Source organism: Esox lucius, chromosome 19 (assembly GCF_011004845.1).
Source record: "Esox lucius isolate fEsoLuc1 chromosome 19, fEsoLuc1.pri, whole genome shotgun sequence".
Classification (NCBI taxonomy): domain Eukaryota; kingdom Metazoa; phylum Chordata; class Actinopteri; order Esociformes; family Esocidae; genus Esox; species Esox lucius.
In genome coordinates, this window is record NC_047587.1 from 11,722,481 (window position 1) to 11,744,964 (window position 22,484).

The following is a 22,484-nucleotide window of genomic DNA, read 5'->3' on the forward strand; positions in this document are numbered from 1 at the left end:
ACTCTATATTGGTCTCATCACTTCAAATTACAGTGTGCCAGAAGCTGTGAGGCGTGTCAAGGTGTTGTCGGGCATATTGTAACCAGGCTTTTTTGTGGCATTGGTGCAGTAAAGGCTTCTTTCTGGCAACTTGCCCATGCAGGTCATTCTGGCAACTTGCCCATGCAGCTCAAGTATCATCATATTGCGCTCCTTGAAACAACCACACCGTCATTTTCCAGAGCAGCCTATATTTCTCCTTAGGTTACCTGTAGGTTTTTCTTTGCATCCCGAGCAATTCTTCTGGCAGTTTTGGCTGTATTCTTTCTTGGTCTACCTGACCTTGGTTTGGTATCAAGAGATCCCTGAATTCCACTTCTTAATAAGTGATTGAACACTTATAAGTACCTTTATTCACATTAGCATACAACTGCCAGTGTGTCACAGTTTAATTATAAATGTTTAGAAAGCCCTGCAGTTGTCTTAAATGATAGCCCTTCTTATTGATTTACTAGGGTTTGCCCCCTATTTCCTTTCTAAAGATGATTCTGTGGAATGTTTGTTTAGGCTGAGTGTTCAGTAAACAGTGACTTGAGTCACTGTCAAGCAGCAATATAATGAACCACTTCCCACTCCAAGTTTACATTTCAAAAGAGACTCATTATGATACAATATGCATACATTTTAACACAGTATCATGAATGCCATTCTTCTCTGTAAAAGTACTTCAAAGAAATGACTAGATAACATAATAAACACATGACAGGAAACAATACAAATATGGAAACATATCAGTTAGATGTAAATGCATATTACCAACTATAATTTAGTCATTCATATTTATATATTTACATGTATTTAAAACATATTTGAAAACGTCCCAAATCGAATAATGTAAATATATGAATGAAACATATGGGCATACATTAGTAATACAGTATATTGTCAGTACTTCAAAGGTTCCACAAATGTTTTATTTGTTTATGGGAACAGCCTTATGGGAAATTGGAACATCATGGGACAATGGCAGAAGTTCTGTTCCGAGAACACAAAAACGTTCTAGTTCTGCCTCTGAAGAGAATACATTTTGTCTATTCTTTAAAGGATCCCGGAAATGATTGAGTAGGTTGTGGGGAAAGTCGGTTGAGAATATTATGGGGCCAAAAATACAACTGTCCTTTGGTGATGACTATGGAATTTCTGCATTTACCTGATTTAGCAAGATTGTTCCCTAAACACATATTGTTGGTTCTTTAAAACTTCCCAGAACTTTTTATTAGGTTGGGTGTAAAAAAGGTGCTTGATGTGGCACGAACGTTCTCAGAAACAATAATGTTTTGTTAGGTTGTGGAAACAATCTGGTGGGAAGATTTCTGTGATCCTTCGCACAACTACACATTTTCACCTTCTGTGATCTTCCCACAAAGTTCCCACTAGGCTGTTATCACAAACGAATAAAACAGTATGGGTAAAAAAAAAAAACGTTTTATACAAGTACTAAAATCTTCACAATGACTGGAATCTTTTTTTGTGTTTTTTGACAACGCTAGCTCTGTCCTGAGAAATGTTAGGAACCTTCGTGTTTTTTTCTCATTAGGTGAATTATATTAATCCTTTCTTGCTCTCTCTGATCAAAAGAAAATTCATATCAAAAAGATTAAAGATTAACTATAATGTCAGGTGGCCTGGAATATTCCTTATTTTCAAAATTTTCCAACAGAAGAAAATGTAGAACATATTCAGAAGAAAATGGTAGTATAATTGTACTGATATATACAGCTCCTGAAAAAATGAAAAGACCACTGCACCCTTTTCTTTCCTTTCCAAAATAGTCGAAAAGGAAGGTTTTAAATAAGGAACAGAAGGGTTCAAATTAAGAGACCACTGCAAATTGAATGCTTCTGTTCCTCTCTCAAAACTTTCCTTTTCAACTGTTTTGGAAAGGAAAGAAAAAGGTGCAGTGGTCTCTTCATTTTTTCCGTACTCTACACACAGGTACAGTTTTTTTGTGAAATCATTTTTTACTGTATATTTGTATAGAAAGCATTTTAACATAAGTTAAAGGGATATTTCCACTTGCTTTTAGTGTTAAAACATCCTGTGGGCAGTTGTCTTGGCAGCATAACAAGTTCCGGAGATTTATTTGGTTGTCTGGTTGCATGCACCAGCCATAAACTGCTGTGGTCAGACTAAAAAATCTGTTCTGAACTGTCTCCACATAACATTCTAAAGACAAAGAGTTATTTGGAAGGGCATTTCAAAAAATGTGATATAGTTTATTTTCTGCAAATATATTGGCCTGTGTATTTTGGAGAAAAGACTGCGTGGCTGCTGATTCTGAAATATGGATTAAACAGTGTGGTGCTACTCTGTGGAGTCAACTCTGTATTAGCCTTTAGGACCAGGCTGCATGGGATTTTAGAGGTGGATGACTAGTCAACTCTGTATTAGCCTTTAGGACCAGGCTGCATGGGATTTTAGAGGTGGATGACTAGTCAACTCTGTATTAGCGTTTAGGACCAGGCTGCATGGGATTTTAGAGGTAGATGACTAGTCAACTCTGTATTAGCGTTTAGGACCAGGCTGCATGGGATTTTAGAGGTGGATGACTAGTCAACTCTGTATTTGCGTTTAGGACCAGGCTGCATGGGATTTTAGAGGTGGATGACTAGTCAACTCTGTATTTGCGTTTAGGACCAGGCTGCATGGGATTTTAGAGGTGGATGACTAGTCAACTCTGTATTAGCGTTTAGGACCAGGCTGCATGGGATTTTAGAGGTGGATGACTAGTCAACTCTGTATTTGCGTTTAGGACCAGGCTGCATGGGATTTTAGAGGTGGATGACTAGTCAACTCTGTATTAGCGTTTAGGACCAGGCTGCATGGGATTTTAGAGGTGGATGACTAGTCAACTCTGTATTAGCGTTTAGGACCAGGCTGCATGGGATTTTAGAGGTGGATGACTAGTCAACTCTGTATTAGCGTTCAGGACCAGGCTGCATGGGATTTTAGAGGTGGATGTAGAAATGTCTTCCGAGACAAGTACAAAGCGAACACTTTCATAATATGATCGTGATCATGACAGCAAAGTGTTTTTGCATTGACGTGCCTTTACAGTCCTCAGAGACATGTATTGATGAGGTAGTTTAACGTGGAGACGTTTTCCAGACTGCAGCACACGGCTTGTGTACCTCACAGGATAAATCTAAGAAATCTCAGAAACAGAAATTTGACCACAACATCTATATGGGGGAGTAAGTGGAAAAGTAGGTACAATGTGCTAAAAACCAAAATATCCCTTTAACCATGCCATTGTCATGACACCAGAAACAGCACACAAACGTTATCTGTTTTTTTCTGACTGCTGTCACACAGCCGCTGACATATGTTTTTCTCTTTAGGATGACTTTATCGTCCAAAAAGGGCATATCATAAGGATGATAATGGGTGCCACTGAAAGAAGGAGGAAGCTGAGAGCACACGCCACTGATGCCTCTCCGGATAAGCACGGCCATAGCCACAGCAAAACCTGTTGTTCCTCCTCTGTCCCACCCCTACGCCTGCCCGTTCTCCACCGCTTGTGCGCACTGCGTCTCCTCTGCTCCTCGTGCTGCATGAGTCCACATGGACAATGACGGTTCGGGTTCCTTTCTCTCAGGAGGGGTGAGCCCATAGTAAGCAAACGTAAATAATCACATCACAGTCTAGGGTGATTTACAGGGCGTGTACGCTCGGGCTGCTGGTAATTTTGAGTTGGCACGGCATGTTGGGGATGGCACGAAGAATGGAAGAGTGAATGTTTGATCTTTTACATAATGTGGAGTTATGAGTGGGGAAGATACTTATTACTGCGCTAGGGGGAATTTTTCAGAATGCAAATTTCCATCAGGTAGCATGGAGACCATGGGTAGTTAAGTGGGTAGTTTCACTGTTGCTGAAGTTATTTTATTATTACAGAGAAAGCCCTGCAGTTGTCTTAAATGATAGCCCTTCTTATTGATTTACTAGGGTTTGCCCCCTATTTCCCTTCTAAAGATGATTCTGTGGAATGTTTGTTTAGGCTGAGGATCTTCAAGATGGGAGTTTCACCTAGAATTTGGAGAGGCAAGGAAAACTAATTAAAGCTGCTATATTCACCTACACCCAATGACTGTAGGAATGACGGTCACAGAGTCAAGCCCAGAGTGCTCGGCTGTTTAGTTCCCATCCTATATTAGATTAGTTTAAACTTTATTGTCATTGAACAGTATGAGTACAGTACAACGAAATGCAGTTAGCAACTAACCAGAAATTCAAATAGAAGAGGGCAGGATATTTACAAGTATTAAGTATAGTATCTGTCACAATTGGAATGTATAGAAATGCAAGGAAGGCAAATACGATACTAATGGTAATTATAAATGTGCAATGAAGGAAAATTGGGGAGGGCAGAAAATGTACAAGTACAGTGTAATGTATGTACAAGTACAGTATAATCTATGTACAAGTACAGTATAATGTATGTACAAGTGGGAAATTAATAGTTGTGCAATGAGGCAAAGGCAAGTACAAATGGCAATTCTGACTGTGGAATCGAGCAAATTGGAGGCGTAAGGTAGCATGTGCAACTGAAATGTACTGTAGGGATAGCAGCAGTGAGGTTCCCGAGGTGGATATGTACTTGTAAAAACTGAAAAATGCAAGTACAATGGCAATTCTAAATATGCAGTCCAGGGAAATTGAAGGTGCAAGGTGACATGTGCAATTGAAATGCAGGGATAGCAGCAATGAGGTTCCCAAGGTAGACAGGTACATGTAACAACTGAAAACGTATAAGACTTATCAAACCTTGCAAGGCAGTGTCCGAGAGTTTAGCAGAGGATAATTGATGAAGATACTTTGGGATGCATTGTTCTTGAAGTTGGGACAACCAAAGTTAATTCCTGTTTTCCTGCCTGCAACAAGACCGAACCTCGGCTTAGTTATATTCTGATACATTTTCCAAGACATATATACACATATTTAGAATTGCCATTGTACTTGCATTTTTCAGTTTTTACAAGTACATATCCACCTCGGGAACCTCACTGCTGAAATTCAACACTACTGTTGTTTGCTCCTTGGGGTTTAAGGCCGGGTGTCTCTGTAAAGCACTTTGTGACAACTGCTGTTGTAAAAAGCGCTTTATAAATACATTTTGATTGATTGATTGATATAAGATGCAGTGCTTGAGAGTATTTTGTTGGGTGAAGATATTGAAGATACTGAAAGCTGAAGACACCACCTTCCCGAGGTAGCATCCAACACATCTTCAATCGAGCCCCCCTGGAGGTTCTGATAATTGTGTCAGAACTGGATCACGTTTCTGTGCATGCTTATCACTCCATAGTCCCTTGATCCCTTGACGGCCACAATTCTGCGTAGTATGTCACGAGTTAAGCCTCTGAACAGAAGCCACGGCATGCCAATGAGAATGAAAGCTAACCATGAGCAGAATGGTGTAGAACCACAGCAAGTCTTCTAGAATGGTTAACTCGAAGCCTTTTAGAATGGTTGAATCCAAGCCTTCTAGAATGTTTAACTCTAAGCCTTCTAGAATGTTTAACTCTAAGCCTTCTAGAATGTTTAACTCTAAGCCTTCTAGAATGTTATACTCCAAGCCTTCTAGAATGTTATACTCAAAGCCTTCTAGAATGTTATACTCCAAGCCTTCTAGAATGGTTAACTACAAGCCTTCTAGAATGTCAGGTACAACTACAGGGCTTTGTGAGATGTTGGTCTCTCAAAGTTCTTTGACAAGCTAGACCTCACATTGGTGTCCATAACAGTTTTGTTGTGCATGCTATCCAGAGTGGGAACTTGGGAAAAGGCAATACATTAAAGTTATAAAAGGTTTTAATAATAGCATCAGGGTAGATTGCATGCTCGTACTGGCTTTGTGCTTTGAGGGTAACTTAATTTTCCTGGCAACAGGCATAAAATTGTTGAATTGGTTAAACTGATTTTGCATTAAGTGTTTTGGTCCATGTTTGCAGGTTAAAGTGTACAGCCCTTTGATGGCTAGTCATCTGGACAGGATCACAAAGCTCATGTGTAAAGACAATGTAGCAATGACAAAGGGCATATTTGCTCAAATGGTCCAACCAAGATTTCACTTCCACATTTAACTGAACCCCTCCAAATTGGTAACTGAAGGGAGTTGGCAAAATGAGCTGTTACGGTATGACAACCTGCCTTACAAAGACAAAGATAGATGTTTCATCTTGGGTTTCAATCTAGTAACGTCTTTGGTCGGATGTCCTATACTCTAAGCTAGCTATGGATGAAGGATGAGGGTAGGGGAAATGAGAGGAAGGGGTTAAGAAAAGAATTCAGGTAGATTGTCCAATATTATCTTAATGAGGTTACTGAACGAGAACTACTTCATCCTTTTTCTTAATCTTAGAATTTCACCGAAAATGTTCTACTACTGCAGATACATTTCTTCACTGAAAACAGCATTTTGATTGTGCAACCAATACAGCTAACTGCACAAAGGATGAACTGTAGGACAGTGGAAGCATTTAGCTATGTGCTTAACTGTGATATAATATACTTTTGAACAGGAGTGTTGTCTTGTCATTGACCGATTATTTTATTTGCTATAAATTGTAGCATTCATACCTGTGTTTTCGTCTATGTTGTTTCTCTAGACCTTTATTCTTATTACAGGCCAAGCTTGGCTCAGAGAAACAGCTGCTGTGAAATTAGAAAAGCATTATGGGAATATTTGCTTTGTGTTCTGTGTCGATATGGTCTGAGCATTGATTCTTTTCATCCTGTTTTCCTGTAAAACCTTGAGCGCTCATTTCCTGGACACATGATGCGGTATCAAGTGATTTATTCATGCATTCCTTGTTACTCCACTGGCCAAATGTAGAATCTGGGATCTAAATCTGGAGTGTTGAGAAGGACTTTGGAACTCAAGGTGATGGGTTTGCCAAAATCAAGAGATGTATGAAATGTGTCTTTGATATGACACCTCATTGACCTGAGGGGGCTTCTGCGTTCATGTTCATGTCCTACTTTATTTCAACACTTTGCAATAAGTTAAACAAGTGAAAATACACAAAACTCTGACAGATCCCAGTGGGAGAGAAACCCTGTCTGATATACTGTAAGTGCTTCTCTCTAAAACGCTGGGGAGCAGAACAAAGACTTTATTTTATTTTTTAATAAACCATAAAGTTCAAGAGGCAGCAACCTTGTGAACAGATCTGGGGATTGAAGCCTAACATAGTAGGCAAATGTTCCCACATCTGGTTTTCAGGGGAAAGGAAAGTTAAATAGGTTGACAATATGGTATCTCTGAAAACCTGATGCTTCCGCTTTCTAATAATGGCACTAAGCGTTGGGGGATTGAAAACTTCTTCAAAAGTCAAAGTACAGAGGCACAGTTTGCGTTTCGTGCCGTTATTGTCTCCAAAGAAAATATGTGTCACCCCCTTTGTTGCTTCAAGTCATCCGTGACAAAAAAAATAAACCTGTTTAGCCTGCAGATCAGAAAGAAAGTAGAAGCATGTTTGTCATGGATTCTCCAGCAGTCAGAGCCCTCTACAGGAGTCCTCTACTGTGTCAAACCAGACGGAGACGGAGCTTGGCAAGTCTCCCATGATGGTCCTGAGGGAGGAATAGAAGGAGAGACAGTCGCCGAGAGGAAAGGGCAACCAGAGAGACAATCTTATTATAAACAGGGATTTAACAATCCAGCCTGCGGTAACCATAACAGAGACACATACACACTATCTAACATTACCTGGGAATTGCATTATGGAAGTCTTTTTTCCATGCATTTCTGCTCTAAACGTCTTGTAACAGAAGCCTGTTCGGGAGAGTTTTTTTTTTTTTTGCATCAGCTCCCTGCGCAAAAAGGATTCTTTCTGTGCTCCATTAAGCAGAGCACAGGAAAATTAGCCATGGCGAGGATATAAAAACTAATTTCATGACCGATGGTCCAGGTCACTAAAAGCGTAAGGCTGAGGATTTTCCTAAACTGTCACACAAACAGCACAGCGGGATCGCGCCACAGAGAGCCTACATATTTACGGCGTGTGTACTGTATGAACGTCCGAGTGGTATATAGTGACAGGTAGGTGGGAGGGAGCACTGCTTTCCAAATGGAAGTGTACAGCTCTGCATGGCCTGTTACTCAGGCCTGTCATTTCTGGTTCTAGGCGAGGTCCGGAAAGTATTTCCCGCAACAAACGTCAATAAAAACGAAGTACGACTGCACAGCAAAATTGGTTAAATCGATTTGGCTCATTGTTGCTGACAACCCCATGGCACTGCAGAGCCGATCGATGAATTAGGCCGCGCTGTGTAAACAAAGGGATGGGTTGTGGGGAGGGACAACAAAATGCACATTATTTAAATATTACTTATAAGGACATTATCCTTGTGGATGTCACACTGTTCTTTAGCAATGCCACGTGATCCTGTGTAGAGGGTAGTGTGCGAGGAGAAGATAGGTGCCTGTGGGTGTGTCTACTACATGACACTGTGACAGTTTTGGCTGGGTGTCTTGTAAAATCAGCGAATCGGTGCAGCTAGTTGCAGGGAACCCACAGCCTCAGCCCAATCGGGACAGGGTGGCGAGTGCCACACCCCCAGCCCCCATAGTCCCTGTGTCTATGTATAGGCAACAGCTGAGGAGATTTCCCACATGAGAGGGTGATGTTACCCCACATGTCACATAAAACCGCTGGTCAGCCACAGACAAATGACATTTAGAGAGAAGTTAGTAAATTGCTCTATGAATTACTGGACCTGCAATCAATAGCCTTAAGGGGATTCTCAATGAATCGGTATCTGATTGGACAATTATTTTAATGTTAATCTGGTAAGAAATTGCTATGGATTTTGGATAGAGCATCAGAGGAACAGTCGAGGGGTCAGAAAATGCCTAAGTGGGCTAAAGCACGCTAATACTTCATAATCGTTCCTCAGAGGCTTCGGAGATTTTAACCAGACTGATGAAAAAGGCAAAAAGTTGCTCACTGGTGGCTCAGCTTTCTGGGTCTTTGATTTGCTGCAGCGTACTTGCTGTATCCTGTCTGAGACTTGGCAGTCACCGGTTACGATAACTATTGGATTGGATTTTATCCTGCTCCAGTTTAAATAGTTTCCATGCGTAATGGCCCTCTTTTCTGGATGTGCACGTACACACCCACACGTGCACGAGGACACCCATGCGGGCATGCACGCACTGCTAGATCAAAAGGGCGGGTTGGTGCCAACCGGACATAGTCAGTGCCAACGAGATGTTTTTCATTAAGCTGCACCCTGGAGTGTGTGTGTGTGTTAAAGTGTCTGATTGTTTGTTAGTGTGTGTGTGTGTGTGTGTGTGTTTGTGCCCCTGCACACATGCTATACGTGCAGACTACATTTTAAGTGTGTTTGGTAAGATGGGCGGGTGCTGGTGGATTTGCCTTGGCACGCAGCCAGCTGAGTCTAAGTCTTACAAGAACAGAGAACTGTGGATGTGGCATTGTTCCAGGAGCAGATACCAGCTTTAGCTCGGCAAATCCCCACCGGGCCCGGACTGAAAGCCATGTAAAAGAGAGCAGGAGCTGAGAGCAGCGCCACAATGGATGACATTGGCTTGTAAGTTTTAGGCAGTGATGCTCAGGGGGAGTCTATTATATGGCTGTCACACAGCGTTAGGCGACACACCAAACACTTTCATGTGTGGATTAACGCTCACCCATCGCCAGATAATAGACATGTGCCTTCACTAATCCATTCCCCCTATTGATTCTTTCAACCTTTTAATAACTTCTTGCAAGCAAGGCACATTTTTAATAAGAGCAAGAATGCTGACGTCTAAGAAGTTGGGCACAAAGGGTTTGATCTGTTTAACAAAGATAAGCAGCTTATTGTATTTTTTTTCACACATTGATATGAGATATGATTTTGTGAGTCTTCGATTTTTTGACAAATTGGACATAAGCCTGTGCTCCATTGCGAATATGCTGCTATTACCATACAAAGGAACTATCTTCTTGCAATTAAGACATATCCCAGGCATTAGTTATTTAGAATGATGTTTATGGTATTGTCTGTGAATACAGTATGTAAACAGTAGGCCCAAGTCCTTTGGGGAGAACAAAGTAGTTTTGCAGCTCCTAATACAGTATAACCCAAATATTACCATTAAAGGAGATTTGGAGATGGCTACACCTCCTTGTTCCTTTACTTAGACTCTCTGTTCTGAAGGAAGCGAAAGGTGGGAGGAACCCTCGATCCAGTGAACTTACATTAGGATCTGTCTCTAAGATATGCATGACATATGCTACAGTAGGGAGAACAAGTATTTGATACACTGCTGATTTTGCAGGTTTTCCTACATACAAAGCCTTTAGGGGTCTGTAATTTTTATCATAGGTACACTTCAACTGTGAGAGACAGAATCCAGAAAATCGCATTGTATGATTTTTAAATAATTTTATTGCATGACATAAGTTTTGATCACCTACCAACCAGTAAGAATTCCGGCTCCCACAGACCTATTAGTTTTTCTTTAAGAAGCCCTCCTGTTCTCAATTAATTTCCTGTATTAACTGCACCTGTTTGAACTCATTACCTGTATGAAAGACACCTGTCCACACACTCAATCAAACAGACTCCAACCTCTCCACAATGGCCAGGACCAGAGAGCTGTGTAAGGACATCAGTGATAAAATTATAGACCTGCACAAGACTGGGATGGGCTACAGGACAATAGGCAAGCAGCATGGTGAGAAGACAACAACTGTTGGCGCAATTATTAGAAAATGGAAGAAGTTCAAGATGACGTCAATCTCCCTTGGTCTGGGGCGATGAGACAAAAATAGAGCTTTTTGGTCTAAACTCCACTCGCCGTGTTTGGAGGAAGAAGAAGGATGAGTACATACCCAAGAACACCATCCCAACCGTGAAGCATGGAGGTGGAAACATAATTCTTTGGGGATTCTTTTCTGCAAAGGGGACAGGATGACTGCACCGTATTGAGGGGTGGATGGGTGGGGCCATGTATCACGAGATCTTGGCCAACAACCTCCTTCCCTCAGTAAGAGCATTGAAGATGGGTCGTGGCTGGGTCTTCCAGCATGACAACAACCCGAAACACACAGCCAGGGCAACTAAGGAGTGGCTCTGTAAGAAGCATCTCAAGCTCCTGGAGTGGCCTAGCCTGAACCAATAGAAAATCTTTGGAGGGAGCCCTGAAACCTGAAGGATCTGGAGAAGGTCTGTATGAAGGAGTGGGCCAAAATCCTTTGCGCAGTGTGTGCAAACCTGGTCAAGAACTACAGGAAACGTATGATCTCTGTAATTGCAAAGAAAGGTTTCTGTACCAAATATTAAGTTCTGCTTTTCTGATGTCTGATTTCAAATACTTATGTCATGCAATAAAATGCAAATTAATTACAGTAAAATCATACAATGTGATTTTCTGGATTTTTGTTTTAGATACCGTCATTCACAGATGAAGAGTACCTATGATAAAAATTACAGACTTCTACATGCTTTGTAAGTGGGAAAACCTGCAAAATCGGCAGTGTATCAAATACTTGTTCTCCCCACTCTATATCAAGGATTGCACTGCTCTTCAATGAAATACCTCACTGCAATTCAGTAAATCACTGTGGGGTTTACCAAGATGTTTTCTTTGAAGTGTGCTAAGGCCATGACTGCATGATACAGACAAAGCAAATACTAAGATGGTTTTATGACAATGATGTAGAGCAGTGGCCAGTCAGACAGAACAAGAGGTACCAGGAAAACACAGGAAGGGAGTATGATTATGAATATGTCGAGATAAAGGTAAGTATTAAAGCCGTAGCCTAGACTATAAGCTTTGTACAAGACCTTGGGGTTTTAAACTTTTAATGTGAAGAATCACCAAATATGTTAAGCCAATGGCCAAGGACTCAAGAAAGATGTTCACGATGCCTTCAGAAAGTATTAAGAACCAACTTTTTTTTACATCAATCTACACACAATACCCCATAATGACCAATGGAAAATATATTGTTAGAAATGTGTGGCAACTTATTAAAAATAAAATTCAGAAATATCTCATGCACAGAAGAATTTAGACCAGTTACAGTATCTCACAAGAGTGAGTACACCCCTTACATTTTTGAAAATATTTGAGTATGACTTTTCATTACCTGAAGACATTACACTTTGCTACAATGTATAGTAGTGAGTGTACAGCTTGTATAACAGTGTAAATTTGCTGTCCCCTCAAAGAACTGTAGCTCCCCAGTGCTGGCAGCACTCATGCAGCCCCAGACCATGACACTCCCACCACCATGCTTGACTGTAGGCAAGACACACTTGTCTTTGTACTCCTCACCTGGTTGCCGCCACACACGCTGTACCAAATAAGTTTATCTTGGTCTCATCAGACCACAGGACATGGTTCCAGTAATCCATGTCCTTAGTCTGCTTGTCTTCAGCAAACTGTTCGCAGGCTTTCTTGTGCATCATCTTTAGAAGAGGCTTCCTTCTGGGACGACAGCCATGCAGACCAATTTGATGCAGTGTGCGGCGTATGGTCAGACTTACCCCCCCACCCCTTCAACCTTTGTTGCAATGCTGGCAGCAATCATACATCTATTTCCCAAAGACAACCTCTGGATATGAGGCTGAGCACGTGCACTTAACTTCTTTGGTCGACCATGGCAAGGCCTGTTCTGAGTGGTGTGAAAAAGAATGGTGTGAAAAGGGAAAAACATCCAGTATGCGGCAGTCCTGTGGGCGAAAATACCTTGTTGATGCTAGAGGTCAGAGGAGAATGGGCCGACTGTTTCAAGCTGATAGAAGAGCAACTTTGACTGATATAACCACTTGTTACAACCTAGGTATGCGGCAAAGCATTTGTGAAGCCACAACACGCACAACCTTGAGGCGGATGGGCTACAACAGCAGAAGACCCCACCGTGTACCACTCATCTTCACTACAAACAGGAAAAAGAGGCTACAATTTGCACAAGCTTACCATAATTGGACAGTTGAAGACTGGAAGAATGTTGCCTGGTCTGATGAGTCTCGATTTCTGTTGGGACATTCAGATGGTAGAGTCAGAATTTGACATAAACAAAATGAGAACATGGATCCATCTTGCCTTGTTACCACTGTGCAGGCTGTTGGTGGTGGTGTAATGGTGTGGGGGATGTTTTCTTGGCACACTTTAGGCCCCTTAGTGCCAATTGGGCATCCTTTAAATGCCACGGCCTACCTGAGCATTGTTTCTGACCATGTCCATCCCTTTATGACCACCATGTACCCATCCTCTGATGGCAACTTCCAGCAGGATAATGCACCATATCACAAAGCTCGAATAATTTCAAATTGGTTTCTTGAACATGACAATGAGTTCACTGTACTGAGATGTCCCCCACAGTCACCAGATCTCAACCCAATAGAGCATCTTTGGGATGTGGTGGAACGGGAGCTTCGTGCCCTGGATGTGCATCCCACAAATCTCCAACAATCTCCAGCTATCCTATCAATATGGGGCAACATTTCTAAAGAATGCTTTCAGCACCTTGTTGAATTAATGCCACTTAGAATTAAGGCAGTTCTGAAGGCGAAAGGGGGTCAAACACAGTATTAGTATGGTGTTCCTAATAATCCTTTAGGTGAGTGTATATACACAGTATGTGAGCATATAATAGTGCCTGTTGCTTAGTTAGAAGACATGCATTCTTGCAGAAGTATTTCAATGTTCAAGGAAGCATTTTGATTTGGAGGACAACATTTACTAAATTGTTCATCAAAATTTTCTTCTAAATTACGGAAGTTTAAATAAAAGATGTAAGACAAAACTGACATGCAAATTATCTAATGTTGTTTGATCGGTTTTATTACCAAAGCTGAGTGTGGACTTCTGCTACACTGCAAAAGGCAATTCCAGTAAAATGAGAGCCACTCATCGGTATGTAGCCTGACATTTAGAAATACCCTTGTTGCACTGTTTTAGTATTGAAGAGCAGTAAATGTTGATTCTTTTTGAACATAGTTAATGTTGCACCTCTGAAGTAGAATTTCATTCAATTTACAGCGATACACAATGTTTCCTTATCCTCTAGGACATTAAAAGACAGTCCTTGATACAATGGTTCATGGCTGACAGACCATGCCAGAGGAGATATTTGTTCTCAGTGCCCTATAACTCTAACCTCACATTCTCTCAACAGTATGATGCATAACTAAAAGTGACAGACACTAACAACTGTTTGACACCTAAGATGAGGAAGTAATAATCTATGTGACAATTGCACCCTTATTTTGGCCTATGTAGGATGTATGAGATTGAAATATGAAGACTGTGTGTCTCTGTATGCCTCAGGTTCACTCCGGAGACTAAGATGGTGTTTTTTGTGTTTACGGCACAAACATTTTAATGTATGTTTGGGGTCATTGTCTTGTAGAAAGGTTAATCCTAGGTCAAGTGTAAATCTCCTGGCAGAGTCAACCAGGTTTTGAGCTATTAAGTATGGTACTATAAAAAAGGAATTATTTATGCCAGCAATCTTAAAAGCCCATGGACCACTACCAGCAGAACAGACAGCCTCCAGGCATCAAAGCACCAACACATCTTGAGTTTAATGTTTTAAGGCTGCACACTAGATGTTTCTTCACAATCATCATTCTTTCGCGTTGCGCTGTTATTGTATTAAACCTCAATAGTAAACTTAACAATTCTATGTATCTAAAGTACAGTGGATATAAAAAGTCTACACACCCCTGTTTAAATGCCAGGTTTTTGTGATTTAAAAGAATGAGACAAAGATAAATCATGTCAGAACTTTGTCCACTTTTAATGTGACCTATAATGTGAACAATTCAATTGAAAAACAAACTGAAATCTTCGAGCAGGGAAAATGAAAAATAAAAACCTTACAATAACCTGGTTGCATAAGTGTGCACACCCTCTTAAAACTGGGGATGTGGCTGTGTTCATGATTTACCAATCACATTCAAACTCATGTTAAATAGAAGTAATTACACACCTGCCATCATTTAAAGTGACTGATTAAACAGAACAGTTAAGCTGTTCTATTAGGATTTTCCTGACCTTTTCTTAGTTGCATCTCAGAGCAAAAGCCATGGTCCACAGAAAGCTTCAAAAGCATCAAAGGGATCTCATTGTTGGAAGATATCAGTCAGGAGAAAGGTATAAAATAATTTCCAAAGCATTAGATATACCATGGAACACAGTGAAGACAGTCATCATCAAGTGGAGAAAATATGGCACAACACAGACATTACCAATAACTGGATGTCCCTGCAAAATTGATGAAAATATGAGAAAAAAACTGGTCAGGGAGGCTTCCAAGAGGCCTACAGCAACACTGGTGGCATGGTGGTGGCAGCATCATGCTTTGGGGCTGTTTTTCTTCAGCTGGAACTGGGGCCTTAGTCAGGGTGGAGGGAATTATGAACAGTTCCAAATACCAGGCAATTTTGGCACAATACCTTCAGGCGTCCGTTAGAAAGCTGAAGATGAAGTTCACCTTTCAGCACGACAACGACCCAAAGCACACATCCAAATCCACAAAAGCATGGTTTCCCCAGAAGAAGATTAATGTTTTGGAATGGCTCAACCAGAGCCCAGACCTGAATCCAATTGAACATCTGTGGGGTGATCTGAAGAGGGATGTGCACAGGAGATGTCCTCACAAGGTTTGGAGCGCTTTTGCAAAGAAGAGTGGGCCACGTCAAGATGTGCCATGCAAATAGACTCCTACCCAAAAGACTGAGTGCTGTATTTTCCCCCCTCAAAGATTTCAGTTTGTTTTTTAATTGAATTGTTAACATTATAGGCCACATTAAAGGTGGAAAAAGTTCTGACATGATTTATCTTTGTCATTCTTTTACATCACAAGAACCTGGCATTTTAACAGGGGTGTGTAGACTGTATATATCCAGTGTATCTCCGGGACTGTAGGGGTTGACGTTGTCAGGGTCACTGCCACAAATATTTGGAGAATGCCTGCCTTGAGAATGTTTCCGTTTACAGTTCCATGGCCTTTTGGACTATTGAAAAAAAATGATTCTGAAACAATTTGTTGCACATAATATTGCAAGCGAACCCTCTGACTTGCCCATTTATATTTGGATGCTAAAAAATTATTGGAGAATCAAGCCAATTCAATTTCTATACTGTAATTATCCAGAGTGAGTTATCTTTATAGGGATTACCTTAAAGACCATTGTTAATGACCATAATCTTTTCCCATTCCCATATTGGAATCCCACATTACAACTGCAGCCTCTCCATTTGATCATCCAGTTGTGGCAGAAATTGTCCTGAATAGAGTGAAAAGATAATGTTGTACTCTAGGTTTATAAATGGCAGTCCTTATTTGCCCAAAATGTAGCAACATATACAGATTATTCATTCATTCATCTTCTTCCGCTTCATCCGGGGCCGGGTCGCGGGGGCAGCAGTCTAAGCAGAGATGCCCAGACTTCCCTCTCCCCAGACACTTCCTCCAGCTCTTCCAGGGGGACACCGAGGCGTTCCCAGGCCAGCCGGGAGACATAGTCCCTCCAGCGTGTCCTAGGTCTTCCCCGGGGTCTCCTCCCAGTGGGACGGGACCGGAACACCTTCCCAGGAAGGCATTCCGGAGGCACCCGAAACAGATGCCCAAGCCACCTCAGCTGACCCCTCTCGATGTGGAGGAACAGCGGCTCTACTCCAAGCTCCTCCCGGGTGTCCGAGCTTCTCACCCTATCTCTAAGGGATCGCCCAGCCAGCCTGCGGAGAAAGCTCATTTCGGCCGCCTGTATCCGGGATCTTGTCCTTTCGGTCATGACCCAAAGCTCATGACCATAGGTGAGAGTAGGAACGTAGATTGACCGGTAAATCGAGAGCTTCGCCTTGCGGCTCAGCTCTTTCTTCACCACGACAGACCAATACATCGACCGCATTACTGCAGAAGCTGCACCGATCCGTCTGTCAATCTCCCGTTCCATCCTTCCCTCACTCGTGAACAAGATCCCTAGATACTTAAACTCCTCCACTTGAGGCAAGCACTCTCCACCAACTTGAAGTGGGCAAGCCACCCTTTTCCGACTGAGGACCATGGCCTCGGATTTGGAGGTACTGATTCTCATCCCCACCGCTTCACACTCGGCTGCAAACCGTCCCAGCGCATGCTGAAGGTCCTGGTTTGAAGGGGCCAACACGACAACATCATCCGCAAAGAGCAAAGACGAAATCGTGTGGTCCCCAAACCTGACACCCTCCGGCCCCTGGCTGCGCCTAGAAATTCTGTCCATAAAAAGTATGAACAGAACCGGTGACAAAGGGCAGTCCTGCCGGAGTCCAACATGCATTGGGAACAAGTCTGACTTACTGCCGGCAATGCGGACCAAGCTCCTGCTTCGGTCGTATAGGGACCTGACAGCCCTTAGCAAAGGACCCAGGACCCCATATTCCCGAAGCACCCTCCACAGGACGCCGCGAGGGACACAGTCGAATGCCTTCTCCAAATCCACAAAACACATGTGGACTGGTTGGGCAAACTCCCATGAACCCTCCAACACCCCGTAGAGGGTATAGAGCTGGTCCAGTGTTCCACGGCCCGGACGAAAACCACACTGTTCCTCCTGAATCCGAGGTTCTACTATCGGCCGTATTCTCCTCTCCAGAACCCTGGCATAGACTTTCCCGGGGAGGCTGAGAAGTGTGATCCCCCTATAGTTGGAACACACCCTCCGGTCCCCCTTCTTAAAAAGAGGGACCACCACCCCGGTCTGCCATCCCAAAGGCACTGTCCCCGACCGCCACGCGATGTTGCACAGGCGTGTCAACCAAGACAGCCCCACAACATCCAGAGACTTGAGGTACTCAGGGCGGATCTCATCCATCCCCGGTGCCTTGCCACCGAGGAGTGACTTCAGTCCGGGTGATGGACGAGTCCACCTCTGAGCCATCATCCTCTGCTTCCTCAATGGAAGACGTGACTGCGGGATTGAGGAGATCCTCGAAGTACTCCTTCCACCGCCCGACGACATCCCCAGTTGAGGTCAACAGCTGCCCACCTCTACTGTAAAACAGCGTTGGTAGGGCACTGTTTCCCTCTCCTGAGGCGCCGGACGGTTTGCCAGAATCTCTTCGAGGCCAGCCGATAGTCCTTCTCCATGGCCTCACCGAACTCCTCCCAGGCCCGAGTTTTTGCCTCCACAACCACCCGGGCTGCAGTCCGCTTGGCCTGTCGGTACCCGTCAGCCGCCTCAGGAGTCCCACAAGCCAACCAGGCCTGATAGGACTCCTGCTTCAGCTTGACGGCATCCCTTACTTCCGGTGTCCACCACCGGGTTCGGGGATTGCCGCCTCGACAGGCACCGGAGACCTTGCGGCCACAGCTCCAAGCGGATTATGTTTTCAAACATAAATTGAGCAAGCTATGTAGATTTTTAGCAACTATTTAGATTTTTTGTTCGACACTTGCCACAAAACCATTCCCATTTTAGCAACTTATTCAGGCCCGGGGGGAAATCTGTAAGGGAAAATCACAGCCAATCACAACACTATCAAGTAAGTTCTCCTGAGAAACACAATCACCATTATGGCACAAAAACCCCATGTGCAATTATAAAAGTGTCCTTACATCAGACCCCACGCTTATCTCTTTTTAATCCTTGACCATTTGCTGTTTGTTGATTGGACAGAATATCTGAATGAATGAAAGTACAATGACTGCAGTCTTTTCCAATTCCGGTCCCAAGGCTATAGCATGATCTAGTCATAACTTCATCGAGTCATCAGACCCCACCCCCTTATCATCTCTTGATCCCCTTAATTTGTCACAAAGCAAGATCAGACTGTAGAAGGGAAGGGTTAATTGCCTGGGATCCCTGGTTGCCTAAAGGTCTGGGAAGGGTGTCTATCTCCCTTCCTGATGTTAAGTTATGTATTTATTCAGGACCACAGACGGAGGGGGTTTCAGGCCAACTGGGGCACAATGTAATCCCTGACACACAAACACACACACACACACACACGCACACTCACAGACACACACACACACACACTCACACAAAAACTGCCACCAGACCTGACCATACTGTCTCCAAGGCCTGAGCCACATACAAACACACACACACACACACACTTCGCTTCACTAACCCGTCCCCATCGGCCAAGCTCCCTCAGGTTTGCTTTGGGGGAAACGCAATGATGTCACCCAGCTCAGCCAGCCTCTGGCCTGGGTCTCTTTGGCCGGGAGGCCGGGGAACGGAAGCCTGCTAAGCCCCAGGCCCAGTTGGCCCGAGCAGCAGTGTCAACACCTCCCTAAGGTCCGCCACTGTCTGGGCCTGATCCGGCCTCCCTGGCTGCTACCTCCTGTCTCTGCTCAGTCCTCGGCCTGGCCGGGCTATTGTCACCCCGGAAGAACCTCTGTTCTGTCAAACTGCCTGTGTGTGGGGCTGGGTGGATTATGGATCAGATTGAGAAGTATGTGTGCGTTTCTGTGTGCATGTGTGGTTGTTTATGTGGTAGGATATCTTGCAATTATAATAATGAAAGAGATGAATTGATGCAATTGTCATTTGTCTTTCATCTAATAGCAATGTTAATTGCAATGTATGATACTACAAAGAAAGCATGGCAAATTGGATCAATGGTGAGTGAGGTCCAGATACTGGTCATAATAGAGTATACATTACAATTGTGTTTTAATGCAAAATTCAGTGTTTTGTTTATATTTCAACCATTCACACGCTGTAGTAACCCAACATCCGAACCTTGTATTACTGGAATCACAATAGCCATTTCATTTACATAGCAATCTGTAATCCCTCACACCGTCTTGTTAAACTTGTAACGGGTGGAAGCTAATACAACATTTGTCTGGTGTTTTTAGCCTCTTGTGTTACAGACCTTTTTTTTTTTCTCAGCGTGTTATAGAACTATTATTTAACTAATGTGTTTAGAAATCCTTCACATGCTCTTCTTGGCACCACCACAATTATTATTTGGTCAAAAGCTCTTTTCTAAAGATGTAGAAACTGGAAATAAATTTAAGTGAGGGGGAGAGAGACTTGTCAACCCAAATTCATAGCATGCGATGTTTCGGCTGGGAGTACTGGCAGCTAAAGCAGAGAGGACAAAGTGCATCCATCCAGCATCCCCCTAAACCTCAATTTTTTTGCTACCACCAGGAAAAGTCAAGGCACCAAACAGTTCTTTGTCAGAATTTTGTGCATATACAGCCGATCTGTTATATGCCTAGGAGAAAAGTTTCAAAGGATGAGCCAAAAACTTTTTTTCTTTAAATACCATTTCAAGCAGAAAATTCCACGTATTAGTCAAACCATTTGTTGGTGAACTATGCCCAGCAATGTACATACAATGACTTAGCCTTAGGTTCTGCTTCTCTAGCCTAACTCACTGCCATCTCATCGTGTCTACAATACTACAAACAACAATGCTACAAACAACAATGCTACAAACAATAACATCACAGTAATATAATTAATAGTACACAGTACCAAACAGGTGGAAGCAGGATTGGGTGAATTTGTACCTGCATGCTATTATGATCATTATCATTTCAGACTGAGTGATTTACCTAACTAATAAATGGACGGGTATGAAATTGGATATTGTGACAGGAGAGATCCGACATCAGTTGATGCATTCCTGGCCAATTACCACTCTGTTTTCCTTGCTGAACTGGCTATGTTAATGTCTAATCAATGACAATTAATGTTTCCTCATGGTAAGGTTGCTATTGTGCAAGATAGTGTGCACTTATTGACCCTGGTTAAAGAAAGATTATGGTTGTTGCACTGTGGCACTAACACTAGGTGATAATATTGACTTTCGGTCATGGCACTACCAGTAATTAGCGGTGACTCCACATATTACTTTGATTTCCCTTCAAACTGCATGCAGATCCATAAATAAATAATTTGATTTTTGATAAATATTAAGTATTTCCCAGATCTTCCTGTCTCCAGACTAAAGATGGCATCTGAAAATGCATAGCTCACTTTTGTTGTGCTATTCCAGGGAGAGGTGCTTTTGATCATGACAGAACCGAAATATAACAGTTTTTACAGTAAGACATCAACACCATCAAAATCCTCTCACATGTGACTAAAAGTCAACAGCGCGTCAATTTATCCTACTGAACAGTCTGTAAAACTACGTGGGGGAGATGTCGACACTTTATGATGAATGTCATATCATCACTAAGTAGAGTGCCTCCAAAACCTCCACAGGGCATGAAGGAGGGAACTGTATTTCACTTTCCCAGCTCTATGAAAATAACTATTTATGTTTGATCTTGTCTCCTTCACTTCCTTTGTACTTCATCCATTTTTCTTAACTGGGAAAACCAGCAGGTTCCAAGTGAGGCCATAGAAGCAATACATGAGCATCACAAATTCCTGGTATCGCATTTGACCAAGTCCCATAGAGTTTATTCAAAAGCAATGCACCGTATAGGGAATAGGATGTTCTGGAAACCTTCTGGTTTCCAGAACACAGGTTCTAACGAATACAAACCCCAGACTGTGTGGTTCCTGTTTCAAGCTCAGAGATCACGGTTCACGTTTCCTCCACACAGCGTGGTCCACCTTTGGGGGAGTTGCTGTCTGAACCTGGGTCTGCTGCGCCGCGGCCACAGCTGAGGAACCCCACTCAACTGAAATAGTAGCCAGTTGGTTTTCTTTCAAATACGCTGAGTGTTTGATTCAAACGGTTTGGGGCACACCAGATGGGTGTGGTTTGCACTGGTGGGACCACTCGGTTGGTTCTATTGCTCTCAATTAAGGGAAGCAAAGAAAACAAATACTTGATCCCTGGTCTGAGAGAGGAAGCTGCCGATTATGTCATCTCTGTTTTGCTCCGGCCCAGCTGTTTCTGCTTTCTGGGTTAACTGGCTATCTGCTGACGCTGAACATCTTTGATGTGTTTGAGAGCAAGTCTGTGGAGAGGCACAGCCTCGAGGGGAGTCACTCTGGCTCTCGTGACCCTCCTTCGAATGCTATCAGCCTGTTTGAGTTCAAGTTTAAACAAATGGGAAGGATCGGGCTTTGCCTTGGTCGCCAGCAGAGCAGACTGTCTGCCTTTTCCATTGCCTCAGTTGTGACAGAAAAAAAGCCAAGAAATATATTTTCTCTCCAAAGCTTAGGATGAGTTTTTCCTTTCTTCCCAGTGATCGGCCGATGACTCTCAAGTGAATTAGAGCATGTTGTGACTGACGGGACATTCGCTGGCCTAAAGAGCAGTCATGAAATATGTTTCCAGTGCTTCTCTTTCATAGCAGAAAATATATTGAGAAAACATTGTGAGATCTGTCAAGGTGACGTCTTGGAGAAAATGACCAACCACTTGTTCCTGAGGCCTCATTAATGATTATGTCATGGTTCCCTGTCTGAAGGTTATCCCTCAGCCTCTGCATTGCTTTTTCTAATGTACATCTAATCTTCCACAGATGAACCGCTCAATTAGTTCCAGGATTTCCCCCCATTTCTCT